The sequence below is a fragment of the Octodon degus genome, unplaced genomic scaffold (assembly GCF_000260255.1).
Source record: "Octodon degus isolate 3935 unplaced genomic scaffold, OctDeg1.0 scaffold00046, whole genome shotgun sequence".
Lineage (NCBI taxonomy): Eukaryota > Metazoa > Chordata > Mammalia > Rodentia > Octodontidae > Octodon > Octodon degus.
Genome location: NW_004524622.1, coordinates 10475310 through 10494887, shown reverse-complemented (window position 1 = coordinate 10494887; position 19578 = coordinate 10475310). Strand labels below are relative to the sequence as shown.

The following is a 19578-nucleotide window of genomic DNA, read 5'->3' as shown; positions in this document are numbered from 1 at the left end:
TTCTTACAAGAAAGGGTAACTTGGATACCGGCTCAGAGATAAGAAAGATGATGAAAAGATAGAGGGAAAGACTGAAAAACTGGCAGTCCTTGGTATTCACTGGCTTGTTAGCGGATCCCCTGAATCTTTGCCTCTGGGTTCTACAGTGTTCTCCATGCACCCGTCCCTATCCATCCTCAAGTATTCCTGTGACGTGAGGACGCCAGTCAGTATAGATGAAGGGCTCACCTACTGCAGTACGGCCTCATCTTAGCTATTCACATCCACAAAGCTCTATTTTCAGATACAGTCATACTGTGAAGTGTTGCCTCTTAGGGTTTCAACATATGAACTGGAAATTGGGAATACACGTCAGCTGAAAACAATCAGTCATTGTGTTAAGTTGAAGAGCTCAGAACAACATTGCCCAGCTCCCCTTACCAGAAGGCAGCCCATTTCCTTACTGTAAGGTTGAGCAGGGGCCCAGGAGATGGCTCAGTAGAATAAGCACTTGCCTGCAAGCACCAGGTCCTGAGTTCAATCCTCGGTACCACCAAAAAAAAAAAAAAAAAAAAGGTTTGAGCAGCACCCCTCACTCTGACTCACAGGATGCAATGGTGGTGCTGAGTGAGGGCCGGAGCCTCAGCCTCCGGTGCCCTGCAGCTTCTGTCCCCCATGTGACCTCCTGAGACTGTCATGCACAGAAGGCATCCAGGCCCAGCAGGACAAGAGGCTTTGCAGAGAGAAAACCCACCAGCAGCAAGCACTGGAAATGCAGACGAGACCATCTTGGACTTTTTAACTAGCAGCTGGATGAGGCCCACCACCTGATTTTGTATGGCCTTCAAGCTGAAAGTGTTTCTCTTTTTAAAATTTTTTTAATGTGTGTAGCGCGTGTTTACAATCCTTGTGGGGAGTTGGCACGTGTATATGACACATCTAAATTCCTTTTTTCACCCCTTTTACCCTTCTCTCCTTTCCCCAACCCTTTATCACCCTGTTTTGGTTTTGCTATGGCTGTTGTTTGTGTATGTTGGCAGTACATATGTTTATACTCCTTGAATGGAGTAGTACTTGTATATAGCACATGTTCATTTTTTAATCTTATCCTCCCTTCTCCCCACTTCATTTCTTAATTAGCTTCTCTGAGAAATTTTTTCCAACTTTAATAATTAGAAAAATCAGAAGAAAAATAATATTGTGTGACATGTGAAAACCATATGCAGTTCAGATTTTAAATTCTGAACTGCTCTATGGGAGCACACCCTTTTTAGTTTAGGTATTGTCTAAGGTTACCTTTGTCTGCAATGGCAGGCTTGAGTATCTACTCCAAAGTCCATATGACCATCGAAACTTAAAGTGCAGCTGGCCCTCCATATCCCTGAGTTCTTCATTTAGAAATAATCAAACACAGACTAAAAACATTCTAAAAGATTGATGACAGTGTTGTGATGGTTAAGCTCTGTTGTCAACTGGCTAAATTGTAAGATTCACAGAAAGATGACTAGACCAGGGATTGAGCCACTGATGACCATAGCTGAACATGCATGCTGTCAGGAAGTGGGGTCCAGCTGAAGGGGTCACTGCAGGCGCACCTTGGGGATGTGTTTCTTGCTAGCAATCATGCCTGTGTTCTGCTTCCCAGCTCCTATGAGAAAGACTAAACCTTCTGAAACTGTGAGTTAAGCCAACTCCTCCTTTAAGTTGTGAATGTTGGATATTTTGTCTGAGCAACAGGAAAGCTGATGAATATAAGGCTAATCATGTACAGACTTCTGTTTCTGTCATCATACCTTGAAGAATACACCAGTGTGTATATAACATTTGCATTCTATTAGATATTATAAGTAACCTGGAGATGACTTAAATATGTGAGAGGATGCACATGTGCAAATACTGTACCAATTTTATTAGGCACTGAGCATCTGTGGATTTTGGTTGGACACTGAGGAATGACTTTATTTAATTCCAAGCCCTTAAAAAACAAAAGCTCTACAAGCCCTGTCCGAAGAACAACCAACTCTTCAGCTGAGTATGATTACAAGTGAACCCGAAAGGAACAGCAGAGAGCCGTCCTGCCAGCCTATGGGTAATGCGAGAGAGCAAACCCTTATTTAAGGAGGAAGGCAGAGGGTGATTGGTTAAGCATCAACTGATAACCTTTTTTAGATAACTTATTTCTTTATCTTCCAGTTTTGTGAAAAATGTGTGTGTGTGTGTGTGTGTGTGTGTGTGTGTGTGTGTGTGTGTGTGTTTTGAGACAGTGTCTCAGTATGTAGTTCAGACTGGCCTTGAACTCACTATGTAGCCTAGGCTGGCTTTGAACTCACAGTGATCCTCCTGCCTCAGTCTCTCACTGCTGGGATTACAGGTGTGTACCACTATGCTTGGCTAAAACTAATTTTATCTTTTTTTTTTTTTTTTTTAACTGTAGTTGGTTATTACAGGGTCTCACTACGCAGCTTAGACTCATGGTGATCCTCCTGTTTTCAGCCTCTTCCCAGTTCTGGGATTAAAGACATGTGCCATTATGCCCAGACTCTGTCCAACTCAGCCTACCCTGGGGGTGGGGCTGGCGCAGCATGTAGTGCTGGGAATCGAACCGAAGTCCCAGCACTTGCTTAAGCTTGCCTAAGCAGGCACTTTAGTCCACTGAGCTATCTTGCCAGCCCCCAAAACTAATTTTAAATATGAAACCAAAACCAAATATTTGTGTGTGTGTGTTTAAAAAAAATTTAAAACACTAAGAACTTAAAAGTCAGATGTGAGCCCTTTTTTGTCACCCATAGCTACAAGTTTTTCAGCTAATTACTTTTTAATAGTTTAGAAAGAAAACAACTAGTAGAAACGAAACTGTCCACTAAACTATGTAAAATGCCTTGGATTTACATTGAATTTCCCCCTATAATCTGATTTTCTGAATTTCACACCATCCGACTAGCAACCCAAGATGTTGAAAAGACCCAGAATGGCTCACAAAATCTTGCCTCTTCTCCGCATACTGGTGACAGAATTGGGCCGCCTTCAGATGACGCTGGGAAGACCTCCACAGTGTCACTTGGTTTTCTGAGTGCTACTCTGGTTAACTGACTTCCTGCACAGAGACACAGCTGTAATCTAACCACAGAAAGATTACGGTGCTGACAGGGATAGCTGGGACCCACATCTGAGAAAGCCTGGGTCTCAATGTTCCCACCTAACCTGCCGGCCTGAAACACAGCAGCCAGCTTCCCACATGGTACATGCTGGGAAACTCTTTGATCAAGTGAGAAAAGGCCCACGCTGTTGTCTCCTGCCACCTCAGCATCTTCTCTTCAAATGAAGAGTATAGTTGTATTTGATATGCCTTTCTTTCATACAATGAGTATCAGCAGTGTGACATTGTTCTGGGGACGCAGCAGGGAACGAAACTAAGTCCTTGCACTCAGGAAATTCTGCAGGGGAGGAGATAAATAATAAATACAAGCAACCAAATACTGAAGACTACATGGTGATAAGGCCTATAAAAGAAAATAAAACAAGGGGAGACGTTGCTATATGATCAAGGTGATGAGGAAAGGCTCTGTTGGCTGGAGGACTGACTAGAGGTTCAGTGAAATGCCGTGCCAACACCACCTGAGTATCAGAGGGCCCACAAAGCGAGCATCCAACCAAGTAGAGGAGACAGCTGTGAGGAGCCCTTGAGGCAGAGGCATGCAGCCCATTGAGGAGCCACAAGGACATGAAATGACTCCAGCAGAGTGAGAAAGACAGCGAAGCACAAGGGGCCACGTCCTATAGGACTTCCTTGAACATTTATGGCACATTGGAATGAGAGGATGGAGGACTAGAAAGCTTGAATACAAGAGTGACAATATTTTATTTTAGGTGATAGTTTTATGGAAGTAACTTCAGTTTAAAAGGCTCTTCCAGCCTCCTTGATGGAGTATCGATTGCAAGGAGGCCATGCAGAAGGCTGTGGCAATGGCACAGGAGGAGGAATGTGGCTCGTAAAGGGGAGGGCAAGCTACACAGAGAAACCAAGATTTTCTGACAGAAAAATGGTGGCATGTGAGAAAAGGAGTTCTAGACAGACAACTCTGATACAGTTTCTAACACACAGAGCTCTCAGGACTGGACGGGGCCCACTGGCCAAGGTGATAACTGGCTCAATTAAAGCAGCCACTTTCATACTAAAAAAATACCAGCTCTCTACTGTTGATTCTCAAGTGTCTCTCCAGGCTAGACTTAGTCTCACACAAACGCCTATGTTCAAATATGTTCTCGACACACATTCACAGATGTCTCACAGACATCTCAAAGTCAACAGCTCTAAAGCAAACCCTAATTTCTTCTCCTACAAAATGTGTTTCTCCCAAATCCTTCCTCCTTTTTGTATACAGCAGTTTCACTCTGCCTTCTTCTAGGGGGTTTGATACACTGCAAGACAGATGTGTTCCATAGCTACATGCCAAGCACCACTTTACCTTAATTGTAAAATGGGCCCCTTGTTCCAATGCAGTGTTAAGTAGAAATGTCGTGTCCATAAGTCTGACACCCCATAAGACTTTAGAGATGGCACAGGAAGAGGTACCACAGTCAGAAAAGGCAAACTCATATTCAGATAAAATAGGTATTAATTTTTCTTTGTTTTGGTAAGAGTAGGAAGAGTTTGTTGAAAGAAAGATAGCTTGTGTCTCAACGAGCCAGAAAGAGGTGCAAGAAACAGGCTGCTCCTCAATTTTAGCAAGTATAGATCACTGTTACTTATAAGAGAGAAGGAGTTCCACACATCCCTGTCTATTAATCTAGTAATAATGTGATCAATAATCAGTGACACTGTGTGGCTATCTAGTTTTCTCCAGACAGAGTGTCACAGCAAGTGTTGCATCAATGTCTGCTGCCATCAGGAAGGATATTCATGAGGGACAGTACTTAGAAGAGTTTTAATGAGAGGAATCACTTGATCTTGACCCCAGTTTTGGCCCCATCCTGTCATGGTGGACACCTGTGAGCTAATTGTTTATTGCTCTCCAAGTTTCCTTGTGTAGCTGAGATGAGCCAACAGGCTTACTTTCATAAGTAACTTATCTTGCCTACAAGTTCAATGCCTCCTCTCCAAAGATACAAGCATGCCGCTTTTATTTCCACTGGCTCTTTCCTATACATTCTTTTCTCTGGTCTTCTAATCATTTTCCTTTTAGGACCCTGAACACCAGGCATTATCCATTTCTCTATGGTCTGTGTGTGTTTGTATCTCGAGCTTTACCTTGCTTTACACAAACTTGTACTGCTCTAGCAATCTTTGGCTGCCATCTATGGCTTCATGGGGGACTTTTAGAGTCATAGGTTACAGCCAAGGACGAAGCATTCACACAATAGGGGTAGGCAACATGAACATCGATAGTATCTGTTTGTAAACATACTTGTAACTTTTGAGTCTACTTGGATCCAAAAACTAATGTACTATTTTCATCAGCATGTGGATTGCTTGGGGGATCTGACATGACGATCACATAAGTAGTACTTCTTAAATTTTTATTTTAGTTTATTAATACATGTGTGTAGTACATAAGTTGATATCATTTGTATGAAGTTGATACACATCTTACTTCTTTTTTCATCCTCTTTTCTTTCTCTCTCTTCTACTCATTTCTTGATCCTTTGCTTTTTTGTATGTGTTTGCAGTACATAATGTTTACGTTCCTTGTGTGAAGTTGATACATGTTTATACATCCAATTCCTGTTTTTCATCCCCTATCTCTTCCCTTCCTCGCTCTTCTATCTTTTGAGCCCCTTTCTCTACTTCCTATTTTCTTTTTTTTAAATTGGTACCAGGAATCAAACTCAGGACCTTTTGCTTACCAGGCAGGTACTATGCCCCTGAGCTATCTCCCCAGGTACTCTACTTCTTCTTTTCTTTTCTTTTTTCTTTCGGTCTTTGTGCACGGTTTATTAAATGTCTCCACACAGCAGCCTCCATTTTCAGCTACTGCTGCCAGGAACGCACTGTTATACAGTGGGGACCAGCTGGGGCCTGGCTGGCGGCTCTGGTGTCCCAGGCTTCTGCTCTGAGATGGGATTGGTGGGGGGCAGGATCTCACCTTTGGGTTCCACAATGCTCACGTGGTCAGGCGGAGGCTTCTTGGGGCCAGTCTTCCCACTTTCATCCCAGGGCAGAGTGATCTTTACTTTGATACCCAGCACACGTTGTCTGAGCAGCACGTGGCGCACAGCACCACCAACACAGCAGCTGACAGGGTCCCCACTGTGGATCACCAGGCCATTCATAAACTTCATGGACTTAGCCTTCTGTCTGCAGAGTTTCCCAGACGCCAGGCCCTCTCAGCCCTCACCTCCACTCTCCACGATGAGCCGCAGCACACCTAGCAGGCCCTCTGCACAGTGAGCCCTCCTAGGAGTTCATAACGCAGAGATTCCGCCTGGGCAACAGCATGGAGACCTCTCGTTGCCACCTTCTCAGCATAAAGCTCTACACTGCCCTCAGGGAAGCCAGACCTCTCCTGAAGGACAGCAGTCAACTCTCAGAACCTCAGGCCCTTCTCACCAAGAACATTCTGTGTCCCGGTGGCTAAAATGATGATTTCTGTTCTGGTGGGTGTAACTCGGACTTCAGCCCCAGAGCAGCCCTCTTCAGGCAGCTCCCTGGTGAGGACCTCACTCAGTTCAGCTTTGAAGATGCCGGCAGCGACGAACTTCCTCTTCTTAGAAATCCGTACCACTGTCTCTCCGCTGCGCACCTCCCCCTACTTCCTATTTTCTATCTTTTATTTTGCTCTTTATTTTTATTCTGGGTTTCGCATATAAGAGAAAGCATGGGATACCTAAGCTTGCGTGTCTGATTTATTTTATTTACCATTATGCTCTCAAGGTGCATCCGTTTTCCTCAGGAATGACTCAAGCTTACCTTTCTCTATGGAAGAGTAGTACTCCACTGTGTGTGAACACTACATTTTTCTTTGTCTGTTCATCTGTTGGTAGACACGTGGGCTATTTCCAAGGTTTAATTATTATGAATTAATTGTTCCACCGTGATCATAGGTGTTCATGGATCTCTGAAATGTGCTGTCTTTAACTCTTTTTGGAAAGATACCTGGAAGGGAAATAGTTAGGTCAAATGGAATTTGTAGTTTTATTTTTATTTTTTTGTAGAATCTCCATACGGATTTCCATAGTCCTTATACTAGTTTACATTCCCACCAACAGCCTAGAAGGTTCCTCTCCTCCCACAGCTTCCACAGCTCTTGTTAGTATTTGATTTCTTGGTGAAGGCTGTACTTTTGTCACATGCTCAGCAGCTTAATTTATGTGAGGGCTCAACACTACACCAAATGCTGCTCTGCAAACAATAGTCAGTTCTCTATTGTAGATGACATGGTCTTGCTCCAGGACATTTAAGTCTATTTCAACTCTTCTTTTGGGCTTTGATAACTTACACAGCCCTGATATCTACTATAGCTCTCTCTAGCAATACTGAGTCTGACAAGTTGTATCATATGAAGGGAAGACCACTTTCCATTGGATTACTGCCTAGATCCACTGCAGACTTTCTTGCTTTGGTTCTACTCAAGTCTGGCAGCCTCCTGAGCCACTCAGTAATCATGTTGGAGAAGTAGTTCCCAGTATGTTGTCTGCTGGCTCCAGAATGCAAAGAAGCCCATTTTGTGTCTGTCTGTCTTAGTTACTTTTCTCATTGCTAAGATAAAAATAATCAATGCTCAAAGTGAAGGGAAGAAAGATTTATTTAGCTCACAATTTGTAGAGGTTTCAGTCCATAACTGGCTGGATACAAGTCAAGTGGCATGGCAAAGGGGCGTCCCACAGGAAAAATAGTTAATGGCACAGAAGACAGCAAACTCAAACAAGGAGAGACAAGCTTCTTTCTGTCCCTTTTATTTTACCCAGACTGATGGGATTAGGGTGGTGCCAATCCAATCAGTGGACTGAGCCAGCAATCACTCACCCTTATTCCTAGGACTCTTAATCCTAGGACCCTTAATCATATCAGTGAACCATGACTGATCACAAACTCTAGATTCAGCTGCCTCCAAAACAGCCCCATCAAAATGTGCATGACCCCACATTTATAGCAGCACAATTTGTCTTAGCTAAGTGTAGGAGACACCCCAAGTACCCATCAACTGAGGAATAGATAAAGAAGATGCAGTACTTTTACACAATGGAGCATTATTCAGCTATAAAACAGATAAATTTAGACTAAGCCTGGTGGTGCACTGTAATCCCAGCTCTTGGGAGGTTGTAAACAGGAGGATCACTATGTGTCTGATTTAGTAGTAAAACCCTGAACACCCTGTAAACCCTTCCCTTAAAAAAATACTAAAAAAAGATAAATTTGAGGCTTTTATCAGTAAATGGATACAAATGGAGACCATGCTCTTAAGTGAAATAAATCAGACCCACATGTGTACCCATCGTATTGTCTCTCTAGCATAAATAAAATCTGAAGGGTACAATAGATACTGTGAAAAGAGAATGAGTCTGTTCAAAAGGAAGAAATTACTAAAATGAAGAGAAGGACAGGAGAGGGAGGGCAGGGGAAAGAGCTATCTATGTCTGGATTCAGGATGGCTTGGATACTTGTACTGTGGATCTCTGCTGGTCTATGGAAAGGAATAGTTAATACTTAATTTTTTCTTTCTCCTTTTTTTCCTTTTTTCCTTTTTGTAATCTCTTACAACTTTCCCCCCACCCCTAACTTTGCGTGCATATATCTGGTAATCTAAACAACTAAGTTAAAGATAGCACTATGCAATACAAAAATTACTGTCAAATTCATATTATTTTGTTTAGTGAAATTTTATATCATTTCTATTATTTTATTATTACTATTTTGTATTTTTTTTTTTAAAGTGCGTGAGGGTTTGGGGCACGTCTAGACCCAAACCATAACAATGCTTGTTCTTAGTGGTATACAAAGTGTTCTTTGTAACCTCAAAGGATGATTTGTTCTTTATTTTAGGTATAATGTCCCAGCATTATTTGTGCTGTTAGACGCATAAACTTGACTGCTGTGGGGAATATCTGAATTATTATCACAATCATTATTATTAAGTATTATTACTTTGCGTACTTAAGATTAAACCCGGGTTCTTTGCACTGAGTTAAAAATCCCAGGCTTTTTTTTTTTTTTTTCTTTTCTTGAAATAGGGTCTCATTAGATAGCTTAGGCTTGGTTTGAACTCATCATCCTCCTGCTTCAGCCTCCAATAGTGCTGGGATGCCAGGTAAGTGCCGTCATGCCTGACTAAATAGCTGACTCTTTTTTTGTTTTTGTTTTTGTTTGTTTGTTTGTTTGTTTGTTTTTGGTAGAACCAGGGATTGAACTCAGGCCCTTGTGCTTGCCAGGGAAGTGCTTATTCTACTGAGCTATCTCCCCAGCCCCTGACTATCTGACTTTTGATAGGTGTTCTTCTCCCCACTTTTGGCATGCATGTAACTTCATTACAAAGTCCAAACTTTCTAGTTTATGTTCAATTAGTAGAGGACCTTGGTACTGCTGTGTGGAATGTGTAGGTGATCCAGTCCATTCAGCTGTATTGGAACAGAGAACGGGAGAGATTCCTGGTACTAATCCTGGATGAGTAGAAGTGTGCCTCTCTGTAGACCAAATAAAAGCACGCTGCTGAACATGGAGGTGCATACCTTTAAGCCCAGCACTCAGGAAGCTGAGTCATGAGGACCACCATGAGATCAAGACCAGCCTGGGCTATACAGTGAGATCAAGGCCTGCCAAAATGACATAGGAACACCCTCTCTCAAAATTAAATTAAATTAAATTTTAAGAAATAAAATCAAAGCAAATTATTTTATATTCTTTCTATTGGTTAAAGAAAACAATTAATAGCAGGGTCTAGTAGAAGAACTTCACTTCTCAGATGAAGAAACTCAATCTCCAGGGGGCTAGAAAACATCAAGCATTGACCTGACTAGGAAATGTACCTCAGGATCCCAGTCCCCTGGCTAGCCATAAAGTGATTTAGGTCATTGGTACTCCAGAAAAAGGAAAGAAATGATAGAGGAAAACTGATTTTATTTGTTGCACTGGGAATCACAGAACCCAGTGCTGCAGGTGGTTGGTCAGTCGTCTAGTTCAGCCTCTTACCTGGCAAAGAAGTCCCTCAGCAGTGACACTCCCTGAATTTAGGGCTGTGTTCAATATAGTGAGGTGAGAAAAACTCAGGTTTACAGGTTTGGGTGTAGCACATGAGCTACTGCTGTGTGATTAAACCAAACCTTCCTACCTTAAACCTTCTTCCTTCCTTTCTTGGAGCTATTTTAATTCGGAGGGATTTGCTAAGTTGAGTTGGGATCCCTGAGTGTGCTTACTCACGTAGCTGTGGTCAGCAGTTGGTGGGCCACAGGTTGGTGAGATAGCTCGCTGACCTCGTCTATGAATGGCTGGGCAGGTTGGCTGTTCTCCATGTGTCTCTGTTCCAGCCCAAGTGTATCTTCATGGTAAAGTGAGAGAAATAAGAACACTGTAAGAGCAGCGAGTCTAATCTACTTGTACCTAGTGTGTTAACAAATGGAGTAACAAATGGACCATTGACCCAGTAAGCATGTGGAGGAGTCCAAGTCAGGCTACAGAGTGGAATAACCTGGCCCCAAAGAGAGGAGCGAAGAATCAACCCAGGCCACCCATCACATATAAGTAAAGCCAAGGCCTCACCATTGCAGTATCAGATAAATCATTCTTCTGAGCCTTAAATTCCCTAATTATAAAACAAACAATAATATCTATTGCTAAGAATATTTTAATAGATCAAATAATATTTATATAAAGCAAGTAGTACAGTGCTTGAAATACAAGGGACATTTCTAAAAAGTTATGTAGCTGGTTATGAGGAAAGATGTTTGGCCTTCTGGCACCTGTGGTTTGGGATGTTTTGCTGGGGCCCACAGGTGAGATGAAAGCAGAACGTTTCCCCTGAGCACTTGGTGTTGGAGGGTGACTTTCTGAAGATCTACCTTGGTAGCAGCTAGAGGGCTCCCAGGACTGGGGGGTGCAGTTACCATGTCCCTATGGTGTAATATTCTCCAGTGCATCACCCCATCCTGACTCAGCCTCCTACCAAAGAAGGAGGGGAAAAGCTCTGTGTTCTCTGCAAAATCGAGAGGGTGAGTATTGGCTGAGTCAGACTAACATTCACAGTTTAGCCTGGCCGTTTACTAGCTAGTGTTCCTTGGAGTAACTTATGTCTTGAGCCACCATCTTATTTCACAGACGTGTGGTAGGCACTTACAGACTGGCCTCTTTGGGGCTTTGGGTTAGATAGATGGTACACATGTGGGGGCATTAGAGAGCTGGAAAGGGACAGTAATTGAGGAGACAAGGACACCAATTCTGTTTTCTGCCACTGAGGAAAATGTGGCTTGGCTGCCAGCAAACTTAGATTGAGAACCTAGAAAGCCTTATTTATAAACATATCCTGAAATATGAGTATATAGATTGTTAGTACACTGTTTTCCAGAATATGATCCCAGGCACAGAAAATTGATTGCAGAGCAAGCAATGAGCTTCTCAGACCTGTGAAAACTTTGCTTTGTACAAATACCTTACGCAGAAGTTCAAGGCCCTTGTTAGGGACCCCAGAGGATGCAAGCATGTTTACTAATAGAAAGCCCACCTTCAATCCCATCAATCTACCTGCTTCTCAGAGTTTTTTTTTAATAAATAAAAATCAGGCACATAATATGATGGATTAGATCCTCGGTTTTTTTTGCAGAAGCAGGGATTGAACTCAGACCCTCTCACTTGCCAGGGAAGCACTTATTCCACTGAGCCATCTCCCCAGCCCCTTAGATCCTAGGTTTTTTTCCTCTCTCTTTTTCACCTATTCACAATCCACTTTATTTTTTTATTTTTTATATGTATTTAGTACAGGGTCTCACTGCATAGATTGGGCTTGTAGTGGTCCCCCTGCATTCAGCCTCCCAAGTCCTGGGATTACAGACACGCACCACCACGCCCAGTCTCAATCACTGTCTCAGCATGCCCCAGGGGTGGGGCTGGCACAGCACATGGGGGATCAAATCTTGGTCACTGTACCTGCCTAAGCAGGTGCTTTAGTCTGCTGAGCTATCTGGCTGGCCTTTCACAATCTATTTTAACTGCAGCAACACATGAGATACTCAGCATATCCAACAGCCAGGAAGAGCGCTCAGTAAATGGTAGAATTCATCAATATTCCTCCATTCTTGGCAAGTGAGAAGCTCAGAGTTTGGTTCTACACCTTGCCATCACTTTCAGTTACTGAAATGGCATCATCAAAGTCTTAAAATTTAACCTATTTATTTTAAAACATCATACCATGCTCAGTTCTGACTCTTTCCCCCAATCCTGTCATCCAGCAAGGTCTGCTGTGAGGGCTCTGGCTATGAGGAATGGAGCAGAAAACCAGTCGTAGCACCAGAGTCTGCCTTTAACTTCCCTGCAGTCATTTCTCTGACACTGGGATGTGGAGCACAGAGACAGAAGGCTTCACAGGACCACCTCTCTGAATGTGGTGTTCTAGCAAAGTCTTCTAAATCCATGCTCCTTGGAAATGCACTCAACAAGTGCCAGGCACAAGAAGTCTCAGTAGTCCAGGCAACTCCCACAAGTTTAAAAAAAAAAATTCATCTCCTCCACCAGCTGGAGGTGGCAAACCCCATTTGTCTGAGGCAAGTGCCTTCTGTGGCCTTCTTGGCACTCACAAGTCTTCGCCTGTCTAATCACATCTATCTGAAGAATGACGCAAGAGGAACTGATCTTCTGCGTCTTCAGTAAAATGAGGTGATGCTCTTTTTCCTTCTGTCTCTCTACCCTGCCTCCAATTTCCACTGAGGACGCGGGTATATTGGGTGGGCCAACAAGTCAATAGGATGAGCAGACATTCAAATAGAGATGGACAAGGCAGGCTGCTACTTCAGTTTATAGGGTGGGTCTTCGGTGCCTTACTTCTATGGCTCTGGAGAGGGATTAGTTGGTTGTCTTCTCCTTGAGAGAGACAGTAACTTCTCTAAAACTGAAGGACTTCGCCAAAGTCAACGTCTACAGTTCATACTGTTTGCCCTGTAAGAGTCTGCACATTGAATGCTTTGTCACTGGGGATGTTTGGAGATGGTGGAACCTATAAGATCTGGGATCTGGTTGGAGGTCATCAGTCCCAGTGCCCTGAGAAGGGACTATGGTAATTCTCATGGGGCTCTTGGTTAAGTTTTCCCAACCAGGTTGTTATAAAGTAAAGGAGTCTGCCTCCTTCTTTCACTCTGGCTCCCTCTCCTGACCTGTGATGTCTCCCTATTGTGCATGCTCCCATATTGCGCTACCTACCATCTGGCATGAGGGCCTCACTAGTGCTAGTCCAGTCCCAGCATTATGCCCTTGAACCTACAAACTGTGACTCAAACCTCTTTATCTTATAGAAGTACCCAGCCTTATATATTTCATTATAAACATGAAAGCCAGAGGAGTACAGTGACCTCCCAGCAGATTCTAGTTTTCTTTCTCCTCCCTGGGGAAAGTCAGTGTGGCAGGCGTGGAGCTGAGAGCGGCTCCTATACACAGAAGGGTGATTTCTTTGTGTTTCAGTCACTTACAGAACTTATGACTATCTTAATAGTGTGCTATATCCACATTATAAAGCAAAGTCAGGAGCAAGAAACACCTGAATCAATACTTTACAATAGCCTATTTCATAATAAATGAGTTATTGGCAATGAAGAGACTTCTATTTGGCCCTAAAGATCTGCAAAAAAAGAAGAGGTTTCTGCCCAAAGCAATTAGACAAATTCCTACCGATGAAGAGATTAGACAATGTCAGCTTCCCAGTGATACTGAGGCCGGAAGTGGAGATCCTGGCTTAAAATAAGCTTTCCCAGGCCAAATAGCCTAATAGACCTCAACCTTTGTGAGACTCAGTTTTCAGGTCTTCAAAGGGAGAGCTGAATTCTTCTGCATGATTTTCCAAGTTCTGAGACTTTTAAGAGTTAAGATTATGGAATGTGCTGTTCTTTCATAAATAAAAGAAACAAGTATTTTTTTTTATCTATCTGGAAATCCCCTTCACAACTTGAGACTAGAAAGACAATTCAGCTTTATAACCCAAAGTAATCTTTCCTGTCCCCTCAAACATTCACAATTTAATTGTTGGCTTACTATTATATTTCACTGTGGATTAAGTCAAATGTATTCTGCTCTGATTAAATAAAACCAAAGTGGAGTACCTCAAATAGTTAAGTATTATACTTAATATTATTATATATTATATTATTATACTTATACTGATAAAACTAGAAAAGCTAGTAAAGATGTAAAATAAAATTCACGAAATGAAATAAAAGACTCTGTTGACAAATGGAGACAGAGAAAAGGTGTCTTGCCCTGGGCCATTAAATTATCTTAGGACTAAATGTGGGTTTTCAGGGGTCCCCAGAACCTAAGTGTCGGCTGGTAGTGGCCCCACTGGTGCTGGCACTTGGGGCTGACCTGCCAGAGATCATCACAGTTCCTCACGCCAGCTACTCCGGCACACGATCTGCTATGTCTGCTTCACTCTGCATCTCTGTTTCTCTAATGGTGAAGGGATGTGGGCCACTTGGACAAAGTGATGATAATCCTGCTACAAAGTACAGATAGCCCAGGGAGGCTTTGTTCTGTTAACTTGGTCTTGAGTTTTAACTGCTTGTGGTTCTGGTTCTAACGGAGTTGAGTGCTATAGATACTTAAGAAGCTTCAATTCTAGGTGCCTTTTGATCAACAGAAAGAGAAAAAAGAAAAAAAAAAGGAAGCATTAAATAATAAGGAAGAGAGTGTTTTAGCACTGTCCATTCCCTGGGAGACTGAAAGAACACTCCAAGACTCCCATGTTCCGGCTGATCACACTTCTGTAGAGGTGCAACCTGGTGAGTCAAGCGCGTCCCAAAAGGCCAACTATAGGGAAAGACAGTATCAGAGCCCACTAATCACACTGAGCTTTGAGAAAGATTTAGCCTCCACCAAGAAAAAGGGGACCATTGCCTATCACTCAAGATCCTCCACTTTTATTTTTGTTTTAAACATTTTGAGACCTCACAATAATTTGAACCAATGACAAGAAGCCCAGATGCTAGTGCAGTCATTGGCATGAATATCTCTGAAAATCTTTCCTGTAGCCATGCACTGAAAGGTATAGAATCTACTCCCTGCTGCTTTGATCCCAGAGGCTTTGCTGGTGGAAAGGGGACAGGACTCTAGCTCTCCACTTAGTCACAGTGTACTCCTGCATGCATACTCAACCTTCTTAGCTTTTTCAATGACTTGAATTGTTAGCGTCCTCTTTTTGTGACTTGTCAGTTTTCCTACATTACTCAACTCTCCCTCTAAAAGCATTATTTCTCACCCATACTTCTTTGTTCCACATTTTCTAGCACAGTGACCACTGTGGTAGGCTGGGGGCAGGGGTTGGGAGATGCACTTGGCAAATACCACTTTCCTGACTTCGGCAAATGTGGAGGAGCCCTACCTCACCCTCTCCCAAACCCAAGTGTGACTGTGCTTACTTGCAAGCGATGCAAGCTGTGTGGAGGTGACTTCCCTAAATTGGCTTTCAGCTTAAGGAGTGAGCCCGGCTGAGAGCAGGTGGCAGATGATGGACTAGCACTGTTGGTCGTGGGTGTCCACGGCTGAGCTCAGACAGGTGAGCTGTGATACCCTGGGGTTCAGATGGCAGATGACATCTCCTGAGGCATTGTGACTCCGGAGGAAGTTCCTTCTGAGAACTGGCTACAAAGCAGGCTACTCATTCACTGTCACCTAAATCTGGCTGTTCCTTTCCCTTCCACAAAAATACTGTGCCCCCCCCCATTACAAGTCCTGCCTGCTGCTCCACTTGTCTACTGCATCCAGCCAAAATCCCCTCACAATTTTCCCCAATGACTAAATTCCAAAGTTCTGGGTACCTTGTGCCCTTTTGCTTCCTGCAGACAATCAGTCATCTCAGACCCCTGCTGCACCCCTAGTTTGTGTCTTGCTCTTTCTTCCCCTATGTGCTGTAACTCCTGGCAGGAGATTAAAGTACTGCAGCGGTCTCTAATAGGCAAGCAATATTAATGATAATAATTGTTGACAATTCATTCTGGGTGAGATATTGAGTCTTCTTACTGTCAGGAGTGGAAAAGAGGCTAATTAAGGAATAAACTTTTTCTTGTAGCAGGTTCAATTCAGTGTGGGCCCCAGACAGGTAATCAAGCTGCTGGCTTACTTGGCAAGTCTTTTCTTTCCTCTCCCATAACCTGTGGCCCTAGGCAACTGTGTAGGAAATTGGAATCTTTAGGAGCAGAGCAATTTTCAGGGTAGGCAGTTTCAGGATTGGCTTTCTGGTGGTCCACAGAGACCCAGAGCGAAGTTGCTGATGCTCATTGCATGTCTGTCTTTCTTAAAACAAATCTATACCAGACTTCAAGAAGTTACTCAGTTCTTTCCTAAAATGTTCCATTAACTGACTCAAAGATTCTGAGTAGAGCAAGAGGAGGGAAGCAGAGAAGAGATGAGAGTAGCTCGCCCAGTGGCCCTTTCCACACAGAAAGCATTGCATCCTCAGTCCTGCAGGTGCCCAGAGCCTCTGCTGTAACTTCTCCTCAGTGCCATCTTTTGCTTCTCTGTGCAGGTTTTTCTGCTATTCTACAGTGGAAGGTGGAAGCAGGGATAGAGGATACATGAGCTCTGCCACCATGGATGAGGAAAGCAGCCATGACCCAGGGAGGGGTGGAGCTGGGGAAGGCTCAGAGCCTTCATCACAGTGTTATTAGCTTCCTCCTTGATAATCCAAATTCTACCATCACGTACTTCTGCCAGTAAGATGATTGCTTTCTGCTGATAACACCTACCCCAGTGTAACGGGAACAGAACATTGGCCCCTCTTGTGAAGTCATTATGAGGGGTGCCTGGCCCCTTCATGGTCTACATTACCATGAAGCTTGGTGTCAACTAAGATGCCAAAATAGATACCTACTGTCCCCGATTTCAGGGAATGGTAAGCCTGAAGATTCAGTCATTCCCATAATAATGACCTACAATGCCTCTGTTAATGCAAGCAAAAATCCTTCCCAAAGAGTCCAAAAAACTGTTGGTCCCCAAAGAAACTGGAAAACAGCAGGAGACTGTTGAATTTGGATGTTGATGCTGCTTTATCTAGGATTTCAGGAGACACTGCTTGAGCTACCTTTTCCTGTACACCAGGAATGCAACACACGCTCCGAGCTATTGCTTTAGTCATTTCCACCATTCTCTGCCTTAGACTGAGAGCCATGTCGTGCCACAGATGCTGCTCCTTCACAGACAACAACGGAGGGAGGGGATGATACCTGTCCACTATGACCGCCAGCCCAGCACACAACATTCTGTGAAAAAAAATATTTATCCTCTATCCTAAATGTTTAGTGGGTTCAACACCCTTCCCTAGGCCATCCCAAACTCTCAGTTACATTGTGAAGTCAGCCCATGATTGACAAAGCAGGGGTCCAATGAAGGTAAACAATGAACAATCTCTGGACCTACAGCAGGAGGCCTGGGAATCCTCACTCCACTGGCAAGTCTCAAACTGAGCCAAGTGAATGGTTTTACCACAACAAAGAAGGGCAGAAAACACCCTCATGAAATATGTTTCCAGAGCAGCCCCACAGATGTGACCTGTCTTTACCTAGCTGTATAGTCAGGTAATTTCATTCTTAGAGCCAGGAGCCATAAAATATTTGAACCATATACATAACTCCCCTTGTTCTGATTTCTTGCTCACTATGCAGATGACAAATTACCATTTGTTTTCTCATGTATTTGTTAATGACCCACTTTGTTCTTAAAAGGTTAGGAGAGAGCTTACAAAAGTATACATCATTCAGTCTAAAAAGTAAAAATGTACATAAGTGGATAGAGTTTGCTTGGGTCTTGGCTGTGTCATCTCTGCTTTTTCCCATTTCCTCTAGCAGAAACACAGAAGGAACTGAAACCAATTCATGGTGAGTCTGGGAGAAGCTGGGAGCCATAGCTAGCAAAGTGGCAGGTTTCATCTGGCTGCTCTCAGAGCTTGACCGAGTTACCCACAGGAATTCAATTTGTGTACCTGGTTGACATGACAGGAAAAGAAAAGCTTCTCTTCCACTGGCCTGTCTGCAGGGTGACACATGCATGTGTGTGTGGCCGGTTCTGCAGCTGGGTAGGCAGCGACCTGAGAATGGGGTCAACCCAGAAAAAACGGGCTGCAGAGGAAAGGGAATGAATGGGTGTGGCTGTGAGCACTAGGAAGGATCCCCAGAGCCAGTCCCGGTTGCAGCTAGTACAACTGCATTTTTTCAGTAGATATAATATGTTTCTTTTTTTTCTGATTAAGGAGAGTTTCATAATTTTCAATTAAGGGTTCTGGTTGATTCAGTGGGTAAAATCAGTGGGGTAAGAAAAGAGATGCAACAAGGGAAGAAAAGTGGAATGAGCAAGAAGGTGAGTTTGCTATCATATTTTCTATGTTTTGATACTTGTTAGCCCACCAAGTCAAATTTTGTAGCTGTCAACATAGTTACTCCTACAAGTTAGAGAGCCTAGAAGAAAACAAAAATCAAGGTGCTCAGGGAAAATGTAATTATAAAACATGAAAAGAATTTCCATCTTGGATTCCTGTAAAGAAGGTGTTACGGGAAATGGTGAGCTGCAGCCTCAACAATACTCTTACAGTAAACACGTTATTGTTATGGGGCTGTTTCTTACAGCATTCTGCAGAGAAGGCTGATGACATAACAAAAAAACAATTCTATTTTTTTCTCACGCACTGAGAGCACAGTCCTCACCTGGTCATGCTTGTTTTCTCTCAGCATTTAAGAGAGAGAAGTCATGTATGCAGCTTTCCTAAAAGAACTTAGACATGACCCCTGAAGGATGAGCAAGCTTCAAATTATACCTCTAGGTGACTCGAATGGATTGGATTCTGGGTCAGTTAAAATTCTTTTGTGTGGGGAAGCCAATTGTATTAGTCAGTTTTCCCATCACTGAGGTATAATACCCATCACGCACAGCTTAGGTAAGAAGTTTAACCTGGTCACCATTACAGTCCATGGTCAGCTCATGTGGCTGAGCAGAGGAGGAGACCAGGCACAGATCCAGGCCCAGACCCAGGCTCATGCCTCACATACCCCTCTAGACACACCTGAAGGGAGCGCCATCAAGCTGCAGTGTAGTTTTCAAAGCCAATCAAGTCAACACTCTACCCTAAAATTCTATCCCCTTCAGCTGCCTGCCCACACATCTCCTTAAACCATTCTTCATCTACAAACAAAAGGAGTAGTTCATAATTTGACCTCATGTAATACAGCTATCCTGGATACAACCAGGAATGCAATAATTCCTCCCACAAAGTCTCAATAATTCCAGCATCTTTTAAAAGTTCAAGTCTCTTCTGCCACTCAAGGCACACTTAGTTGTGAGTCTCTATAAGAATGTAGAAAGAAGTCACATAAATGCAAGGTTCATAGCGGCACAAAGTCAACTTTCCCACTATAAAAAGGAAGAATATCGGAATAGAAAAGAGACCAAAGTAAGACTAAAATTCAGCAGGAAAGATATGAATTCCT

General features: G+C 43.2%; 1 pseudogene; it reads right to left on the bottom strand.

Annotated features, from left to right (window-relative positions):
* Window positions 1-5970: 5970 nt before the first annotated feature.
* Window positions 5971-19578, bottom strand: part of LOC101561391 — a 111389-nt pseudogene continuing 97781 nt past the window's right edge.